At 40.4% G+C, this 10035-nt stretch overlaps 1 protein-coding gene across 1 annotated transcript in view; it reads right to left on the bottom strand.

The window, feature by feature from the left end:
- Window positions 1-9796, bottom strand: part of MPP5 (membrane palmitoylated protein 5) — a 78083-nt gene extending 68287 nt beyond the window's left edge. The window contains exon 1 of the mRNA XM_034992404.1: window positions 9681-9796. The gene's annotated coding sequence lies outside the window, so the exon portion shown is untranslated. The remainder of the gene's footprint in view (window positions 1-9680) is intronic.
- Window positions 9797-10035: the final 239 nt, after the last annotated feature.

The raw sequence follows: 10035 nt of genomic DNA on the forward strand, positions 1-10035 counted from the left end.
TCTTTTAAAGTGAATCATTTTGAAAATCATCTGCAGGTCACTTGTATAGTCCTTAGATGAATCACCGGGGTTAGAGGTTTAAAACTGGGGTTCACAACCTAATTTCCATGAATCCCCTGATACTATATACATAACATTGTGTGTTTCAGGGGAAGGGTCCAAAGAACCATCAGATTCGCAAAACATTAACAGTAGTTAAATGTGCTAGTCCAGTATTAATAAAGTGGAATTTATACAATTTCCAGCAGAGTACACTCACAGGAGGCAATTATTTTATTTTTATTTTTTCTTAAAGATTTTTATTTATTTGACAGAAAGACAGTGAGAGAAGGAGCACAAGCAGGGGGACTGGGAGAGGGAGAAGCAGGCTTCCTGCAGAGCAGGGAGCCCGATGTGGGGCTTGATCCCACAACCGCCCCCCCCCCCCCCATCATGACCTGAGCCAAAGGCAAACAACTAACGACTGAGCCACCCAGGCACCCTGAGGCAATTATTTTAAACTGCTTTTTAAGATTTTATTTACTTATTTGAGAGAGAGAGAGAGATAGTGAGAGAGAGCATGAGTGAGGAGAAGAGGAAGAAGCAGGCTCCCCATGAGCAGGGAGCCTGATGCAGGGCTGGGTCCCAGGAACCTGTGATCATGACCTAAGCAGAAGGCAGATGCTTAACGTACTGAGCCACCCAGGCACCTTAAATGAATGCAGTGTTAAATGAACTTCTGAAGCATACAAGCAAAATACAGAAAGGCTACTTCTTAGGTCAAATCAAAGTAGTGCATTTTTTTAAAAAGATTTTTACTTGGGGCACCTGGGTGGCTCAGATGGTTGGGCATCTGCCTTCGGCTCGGGTCATAATCCCAGGGTCCTGGGATCGAGCCCCACATCGGGCTCCTGGCTCAGCGAGGAGCCTGCTTTTCCCTCGGCCTCTGCCTCTCTTCCTGCTCATGCTTTCTCTCTCTCTCTCTCTCTCTCTCTCTGTGTCTCAAATGAATAAATAAAAAATCTTAAAAAAAAAAAAGATTTTTACTTAGTGCGCACGCAAGAGCAGTGGGGGGGGGGCAAAGGGGAGGGAAAGGGACAGCAGACTCACTGCAGAGCACAGAGCCCCAAACGGATCCCACCACCCTGAGATCATGACCTGAGCGGAAATCAAGAGTTGGACGCTAACCCACTGAGCCACCCAGATGCCCCCAAATTAATGCATTTTAAGTGACATTATCAAACATTTTCTGTGACAATGTAAAACCTTCAAAATATGAAATCATATTTCAACACAAATTCTCAGTTTTTTGATGTGAAGTTTCTGATACTATTGTGAAGCCAAGCAGTTATAACTTAAATAAAAAAAAAAAACCCATAATTTAACACAATTTAGCTATAAATACAAATACAATTATTTATAATTCTTATTCTAATAATTTCTAATATTTGGAGTATTTAGATATACTACAAACTGTAAAAATGCTGAATCTCCTTAATTATTTCATATCTGTCGATTTGTCACAAAGCATTGTGCAGTAATGAAACTGGATGAAGAGAAGCAAATATTAAGTATCTACTATGTGCCAGAAAATTTCACTCTGTGCCTTCCATACCTTATTTTAATCTTTTCAATCATCTTCTGAGGTGGCTACATGTTATAAGATGAGGAAACAGAGCTTGGCTGGGAATTACAGAATGGACTAACTTCCCAATTCAGCTGATCCTAAGGTTCTTCCACTAGACTACTATAATTACTTTCATTTCTCCTGCTGACTTTTTGCCTAAAACAAAAGTAGGCAAACTAAGCCCATAGGTCAAATCAGGCACACACTGTTTTTATAAAGTTTTATTGGAATATTTATTCACTTCTTTGGTTGCCTTTGCACTGTCACAGCAGAGTTGAGTACTTGCAACAGAAATGATATGGCCCCCAAAGCATAAATATTTACTATCTGGCCTGTTACAGAAAGTTGTTAACCCCTGCCTAAAAGGATCAAAAATGCCAAGAACTTCAGAGGCCTCGGGGCGCCTGGGTGGCTCAGTCGTTGGGCCTCTGCCTTCGGCTCAGGTCATGATCCCAGGGTCCTGGGATCGAGCCCCGCATCAGGCTCCCTGCTCTGCAGGAAACCTGCTTCTCCCTCTCCCATCCTACCCCCGCTTGTGTTCCCTCTCTCGCTGTGTCTCTCTCTGTCAAATAAATAAATTTAAAAAAATCTTAAAAAAAAAAAAGAACTTCAGAGGCCTCAAAACTTCAATGTTTAGGGTTTTTGGGAAAACTATTAACCTAATAAAGGAACTTTAAAATTATACGAGACAAAAGGCCAAATTGCTTGAATATTTTGATTAAATCATATAAGCCCAAACTTATAAAAATGATAAAATTAAACAGCTTAATTATGAGATTACTGAAACCTTATTTTCATAATTAAACTGTCTTCTGTAGTTTGAATTGATGGAGGAAAATTTCACAATTCAAAGTGTTATGAGCATGCATCTTTTTTACCATGCACCCAAATTTTTCATGAACATCTTCTGTAGAGCAAAAGGGAGCCTGGTTTTTTCTAATAAGTAATTTATATTTCACTTCACACTTTATGATTTAATACATTCACTGAATTCATTCTACTCTAAAACAAACATATATGTAATTTCTCAAAGGTCTACAGTTGATTTTCTGGCGTGAGAAAGGAGCCTGGGTTTTTGTTGCTGTGTTTTTTTCAAAATTCCCATTGCTTTTACTCCAAGTAAAAAAACCAATTAAATAATTTTATCTTCATTCAAAATATACTTCGGCATTTAAATATAAATGTATTGTTTAAATAAACAACTTTCCTGGGGCGCCTGGTTGGCTCAGTCGGTTGGTTAAGAGTCTGCCTTCAGCTCTGGTCATGATCCCAGGGTCCTGGGATAGAGCCCCGCACTGATTCACATTGCTTTGGGCTCCTTGCTCAGCAGGGAGCCTGCTTCTCCTTCTCCCTCTCCCTCTGCTTGTGCACACTCTCTCTCTTTTGCTATCTCTCTGTCAAATAAATAAATAAAATCTTTAAATAAACAACTTTCCTAAATTAACTCAGAATGAAGAATGTTTGATTATAATGATACAAATAATATTTTCTTTCTTCATTTATTAATTTTAAACAGGAATCCTGCAGTGGTAAACTACAGTTTATAAGCTCCAGTACAGATCAAGAAAACTTAAGTTGTACCAACGTGTAAAATTTACATAATTGTTAAGGAACATCTTGACTCCTCTGACTTTATAAACACTTTAGTTCACAAAATCTTATATTTGGTTTCCTTCTTCATTTTTAAGAATGTTAATGTATATAAATCAAAGAATAATCCAAAATTATTTTGTTTGAAACAACTACAGAGCTTTCCTAGAACCAAAAATTAATCAGTGTAAGTCACCATACTAACAAATTAAACATAAGAAATCCACATGATTATCTCAATAGATGCAGAAAATGCGGGGCGCCTGGGAGGCTCAGTCGTTAAGCGTCTGCCTTCGGCCCGGGTCATGATCCCAGGGTCCTGGGATCGAGCCCCACATCGGGCTCCCTGCTCAGCGGGAAGCCTGCTTCTCCCTCTCCCTCTCCCCCTGCTTGTGTTCCCTCTCTCGCTGTGTCTCTCTCTGTCAAATAAATAAATAAAAATCTTAAAAAAAAAAAAAAAAGAAAATGCATTTGACAAAATTCAACATCTACTCACGATAAAAATCCTAGGCAATACCTTGGAGGAAACTTCCTTAACCTGCTTTAGAGAACCTACAAAATTACCTACAGGTAACATCATATTTATAATTTTTAAAAAAGACTTATTTATTTTAGAGAAGTGAGCAAGTGAGTGTGGGGGTGGGGAGGAGGAAGAGAGAATCTCAAGTAGACTCCCCACTCAGTGGGGATCCCCAAAGCGGGTCTCTTGAATGTTCTCCTTTTAAGACTGCAAACAAGGCAAAGATGTTCCCTTTCATTCCTCCTATTCAAACTTCTCACTAGACTGTGAGATGTGCAGTTAGTGCAATAAATCAAGAAAAAGAAAAGGTATACAGATTAGAAACAGTTCTTTAGTCACAGACAACAGGACTGTCAACTTAGAAAATCCTAAGAAATCTACCCCCAAAAAAACCCCTAGAATAAATGAGTTTCATAAAAACTGAGGATACAAAGTCAATACAAAAGAAATCAACTGTAATTCAATATACTAGCAACGATCAATTGGAAACCCACGTTTGTTTTTTTTAAGATTTTATTTCACAGAAAGAGCGCATAGGCGCACAAGCAGGGGGAGAAGGAGAGGGAGAAGCAGGCTCCCTGCTCTGCGGGGATGCAAGGCTCCATCCCAGGACCTGACCTGAGCCAAAGGCAGATGCTTAACCAACTGAGCCACCCAGGCACCCCAAAACCCACGTTTTTTTTAAAGATCCTTTATAATAGGACCAAGAAAACTGAAATACTTAGGTATAGATTTAATAAAATATTTGCAGGATCTATATGCTGAAAACTACAAAACATTCATGAAAGGAAGCAAAGACCTAAATAAATGGAGGAAAATACTATGTTCATAGATTGGAAAACTCAATTTTGTTAAAATGTCAATTATCCTCAAGTCGACCTATAGATTAAGCACAATCCTAATCAAAACCCTAGCAGATTTTTTTTTGTGGATATCAACAAGCTAATCCTAAAATTTATACGGAAAGGCAAAAGAACTAAAATAGCTAAAACAATTTTTTGAAAAGAATACAAGTTGGGGGGGCGCCTGGGTGGCTCAGTTGGTTGAGCGACTGCCTTCAGCTCAGGTCATGATCCTGGAGTCCTGGATCGAGTCCCGCATCGGGCTCCCTGCTCAGCGGGGAGCCTGCTTCTCCCACTGACCCTCCCCCCTCTCATGTGCTCTCTCTCTCTCTCATTCTCTCTGTCTCAAATAAATAAATAAAATCTAAAAAAAAAAAAAAAAGAATACAAGTTGGGGAACTCACATTACCTGATTTCAAGACTTATTTTAAAACTACAGTAATCAAGACACTGATAGTAGCAAAGGATAAGTATATCAATGAAACACAGAAGTCTAGAAAGAGACCCACAAAAATGTAAAGGGTTTTTGACCAGGAGACAAGGGCAATTCCATGGAGAAAGGAAAGTCTTTTCAACAAATGGTCATGGGACAATTGGACAAATAAATGAAACTCAACCCAAAATTCTCTTTATAATAAAAATTAACACAAAATGGAACACCGATCTAAATATAAAATATAAAACTATAATACTTGTAAAAGATAACATAGGAGAAACCTTTGTGACCTTGGATTAGACAAAAAGTGCTTATATACAATGTCAGAAGATCCATAAAAAAATGCTAATACTCTGGACTTCATCAAAATATAAAACCTCTGTACTTCAAAAGCCACTGTTAAGAGGATGGAAAAGGCAAGCAACAGACTGGAGAAAATCTTTGTAACAATCACCTGTCAGACAATGGACTATGAAAAACTCTCAAAAGTCAACATTTAGAAAATCCAATTTTAAAATGGACAAAAGAGGGGCGCCTGGGTGGCTCAGTCGTTAAGCGTCTGCCTTCAGCTCAGGTCATGATCCCAGGGTCCTGGGATCGAGCCCCACGTCGGGCTCCCTGCTCAGCGGGGAGTCTGCTTCTCCCTCTCCCACTCCCCCTGCTTGTGTTCCCTCTCTCGCTGTGTTTCTGTCAAATAATAAAATCTTTTAAAAAAATAATAAAAAATAAAATGGACAAAAGATTTCACTTCACCAAAGAAGATATACAGATGGCAGATAAGCATATGAAAAGATATTCAACATCATTAGTCATGAGAAAATGCAAATAAAAACCACAGTGAGAAACTGCTACAAACCTATCAGAATGTAAAACTAAAAAAACTGACCATACAAAGTGATGAGGATGTAAAATAACTGGAACATTCTTCATACATTGCTGGTAGGAATATAAAGCAGTTCAGCCTCTTCGGAAAAAAACAATTTGCTGTTGTAACAAATTACCACAAACTTGGTTGTTTAAAAATAACACAAATTTATTATTTTACTGTTCTGTACATTAAAAATCTGACCTAGGTCTCCCTGGGCTAAAATCAAGATGCTGGCAGAGCTGCGTTCTCTTTTGGAGGCTCCAAACATTAATCCATGTCCTAGCCTTTTCCAGCTTCTAGAGACCACCACATCCTTCGCTTAAGGCTCTTCTCTCCATCCTCAAAACCAAGAACTCTTCATCTATCTGGAGCGGCTTCTGTTTTTAGATCTTTTCTTTCTTACTCTACTACTTCTCTTTTTCCCTTTTAAGGACATTTGTGATACACTGGATCCACCTGGGTAAACCAGCATACTCTCTATTTTAAAGTCAGTTGATTAGCAACCTTAATTCCACTGCAACTTTAATTTGCCTTTGCTGTAATCTAGTTTATTCACAGGTTCCAGGGATTAGGATATCTTTATTCTACCTACCACAGACCGTTTTTTAAGTAAAGTTAAACATACACTTCCATATAACCCAGAAATGAAGACTTATGTTCACACAAAAACCGGTTCCCCGAGATTTATAGCAACTTTTACAGAGTTAAAAAAATTTTTAAAAATTTTAAAACTAACTCAAATATCCTTCAACTGGTGAACAAACTGTGGTACATCCCTACAATGGAATACTACATTCAGCAGTAAAACAGAAGGAACTGCTGATACACTCACAACATGGATGAATACTCAACTGTATTATGCTAAATGAAAGAAACCAGACTCAAAAGGCTGAATGATTCTATTTATATGACAGTCTAGAAAAGACAGACTATAGGGAAAGACAGATCATTAATTGCCAAGGATTACAGGTGAGGGAAGGGTTGATTATAGAAGGGCAGCTTAAGGGAATTTTATAGGTGCTGGACCTATACCTGATTTTGGTAGGTACACAGATCTATGCATTTGTCAAAACAACTGTACAACAAGAATTGTACAAAAACAAAACAAAACAAAATTTCATTTCATGTAAATTAAAAATAAAGTTAAAATCTTTTTAAAACAAGGAAAATGAAATATCATTTATCAGATTGGCAAAAATTTAAAAATCTGACCATGCCAATCAGACAAATCCAAGCGTGAGCAAAGATGATTTCTATACTGTTATAAATTGTTAAACATTAGAGGGTAATTTGGCTGCAGCTAGTAAAGCTTAAAATGCACATCAACCTATGGCCCAGCAATTCCAATTAGGGTAGGTATACATTATAGGAAACCCTCACACATGTGTCTGAGGAGACATGCACAAAGATACTCACTAAACACTGTTTGGAATACTGAAAAACTGAAAACAACCCTTTTGCAGGGGAATGAATTAATGGTGGTCGGTGGTTGTTAAAATAAGAGAGAAATGCATAGAGGAAAGAATCAACCCTGCTAAATACATACCTGAGTTTGAGAAGAATATTTTATTGGTTTGTTTATCTAATAATAGTATATAGTGAAAAGAGCACTGTACTTGGAATCTGGAGACAAGTATTCTAGTATTTAGTTCCAACTCTGCCACTAACAAGCAGTCAAACTGTGGACTACTTAACTCTACAAACCTCACTTCCTTTTCCTGGAAAATGAAGAGGTTAAGCTATACAACACTAAGATTATTTCTTAACTCAAGAACTCTATCATTCAATAAATATATAGTCAAAAATTATATTCTAAAGAACGTTATGTTGAGAAATTTTCCCCAGACACCCTGAAATCAGAAACTATCAGAGAAACAGAACATCTTAGTATATTGATACATATAATGGACCAAATTTCTTGTTATGTTTGTGCTGAACTTTTTAATCAAGATCATAAATCAGAAAGAGCCTATAAAGAGCTAAACCCACCATACTGACTCAGGTCACCCTCAAGTAAAACTCTCCCATTTTAATATTCTTTTTTAAATTATTTTTTATTATTTTTTTAATTTTTAAGGTTTTATTTATTTGCGAGAGAGAGAATGAGAGACAGAGAGCACAAGAGGGAAGAGGGCAGAGGGAGAAGCAGACTCCCTGCCGAGCAGGGAGCCCGATGTGGGACTCGATCCCACGACCCTGGGATCATGACCTGAGCCGAAGGCAGTCGCTTAACCAACTGAGCCACCCAGGCGCCCCCTTGAACTTTTTTTTAAAGATTTTTTTTTTTTTTTTTTGACAGAGAGAGAATGAGAGAGAGCACATGAGAGGGGGGAGGGTCAGAGGGAGAAGCAGACTCCCTGCCGAGCAGGGAGCCTGATGCGGGACTCCATCCCGGGACTCCGGGATCATGACCTGAGCCGAAGGCAGTCGCTGAACCGACTGAGCCACCCAGGCGCCCCCGTTTTAATATTCTAAGACAAGTTAATATTATTAATGAGGCCATCTTTACTTGTCAAGTAAACTGGTGTTTTGTCTAGCCAAAAGTCATTTAAATACATGGTAAAATTTACTTAGTCCTTTTTAGCAAAGATAAAATAATGAATTGCTTTTCGTATTTTTGCCTGTTTCATCTATAAAGATCTTACATTATAATTTAATAGCTTTAGCCTATTACAATAGTTTAAAGAGCCTTTTAAAACTTCATATGCCATGTCCACAGGGAACTAGTAAAAAACCAGTAGTTCCTAATCCAAAAAAGCTTACTTAACAATTTCATTACCAATACTTAAACTTCAAAAGACACCAATAACCACATGTCATTTGTTCCTATTGCGGAATTTAATAGGTTATTAACTTCTGGTATAATCCAAAGGCATAATTAGGATACTACCATTAAAGCACGAAATTACTTTTTTCTAAAAAATCGGAAATATTAACACCTTTTACCTTGTCAGGAGAATCAAAATTTCGAAAGTCCTGTTCTACAGGATTTCAAATCTAAATTCTCACAATTCTAAAGGAGTACGGAGACAAAACACACACTGTATGCTACTTCTAAAAACCTCTCAGCTATCAGATTTTAATTTTAGCGCCAACTGCCAAGAAAAACCTTCCGACCGAAACCTAAATTCCGTACACATTACTGTAAGCCAATCAACTAAACAGGTGAGTTACTATTATTAGGAAGTTACATAATTTACGCCAAAGATTGTTTAAAGCGTCTTTCATTAAATGAGGGTTATAATAATTTACAGGCTTCAAAGTTCACCTTGCAAACTTCAAGTAAATTACCAGAAACCATTAACGAGATGAGGCTTTTCTTTAAAAGTGGACACAAGGAAGTAGGAACTGTTTATTTGTTCAAAGAACGCAATAAGCACCGAATACCAGGAGCTGAGTCAGGCAGAGGAACGCTGACTGCATTCCGTCTTCTAAAGGAAAGTGTTCGCCCCACCGATTTCCCCCGCCCGGCCTTAGAGGGAGTCCAGGGAGGCGCGAAGCCGGGCCCGGGGGACGCCGAGGGCAGGGGACTCCCTGCCGTGTCCCCTGCAACCCCGGCCGGGCTGGCTGGAGCCCCCGCCAAGGTGGTCCCAGGCCAAGGCAGAGGGAGCGGGCAGGGCCGGGCAGCGTCCCCCCGAGGGACAAAGGTTGGGCTCACGCCGCCCGGGGCAGCCAGCCCAGCAGCCCCGAGTCCCTCCCGGGCCGAGAGAGCGGCGAGTGGGGGAGGGGACAAGCCCCGCCGCCCCTCCCCCCGACGCGCTCCCCGGGACCTGTTGATTAAGATCGCCACAAACAGCTGCCGCTGGTCCGCCTCTTACCTCTGCGCCACCGCGACCGCCGATCCTCCCGCCCCGGCCGCTCCCACACACTGCACAAACGACAGCTCCCCTGCGGCACTTAAAACACCGGATAAAGAATCCAGAAACTCCCGATTCCCCACCTCACAATCCTTAGACCCCGCCTCCGCCCCACCGCCAGTCGCCGCCGTCGCCGCCGCCGCCGCCAGCGACTCACTCCACCTCGAGACCGCGCGAGACCGGCCCCCGCGGCCACCGCGAGACCGCGCACGCGCCCCCGGGACGCTGGCGCTGCGGGCGCGCCTATCCCAGTTCCTTCTCGGCGCGCCCCGCCCGCTGCTAGGCCGAGAGGCTGGCGCGGTTCGCCCAATCCCGC

Source organism: Mirounga leonina, unplaced genomic scaffold (assembly GCF_011800145.1).
Source record: "Mirounga leonina isolate KUSES-001 unplaced genomic scaffold, KU_Mleo_1.0 Mir_82, whole genome shotgun sequence".
In the NCBI taxonomy this organism is placed as follows: domain Eukaryota; kingdom Metazoa; phylum Chordata; class Mammalia; order Carnivora; family Phocidae; genus Mirounga; species Mirounga leonina.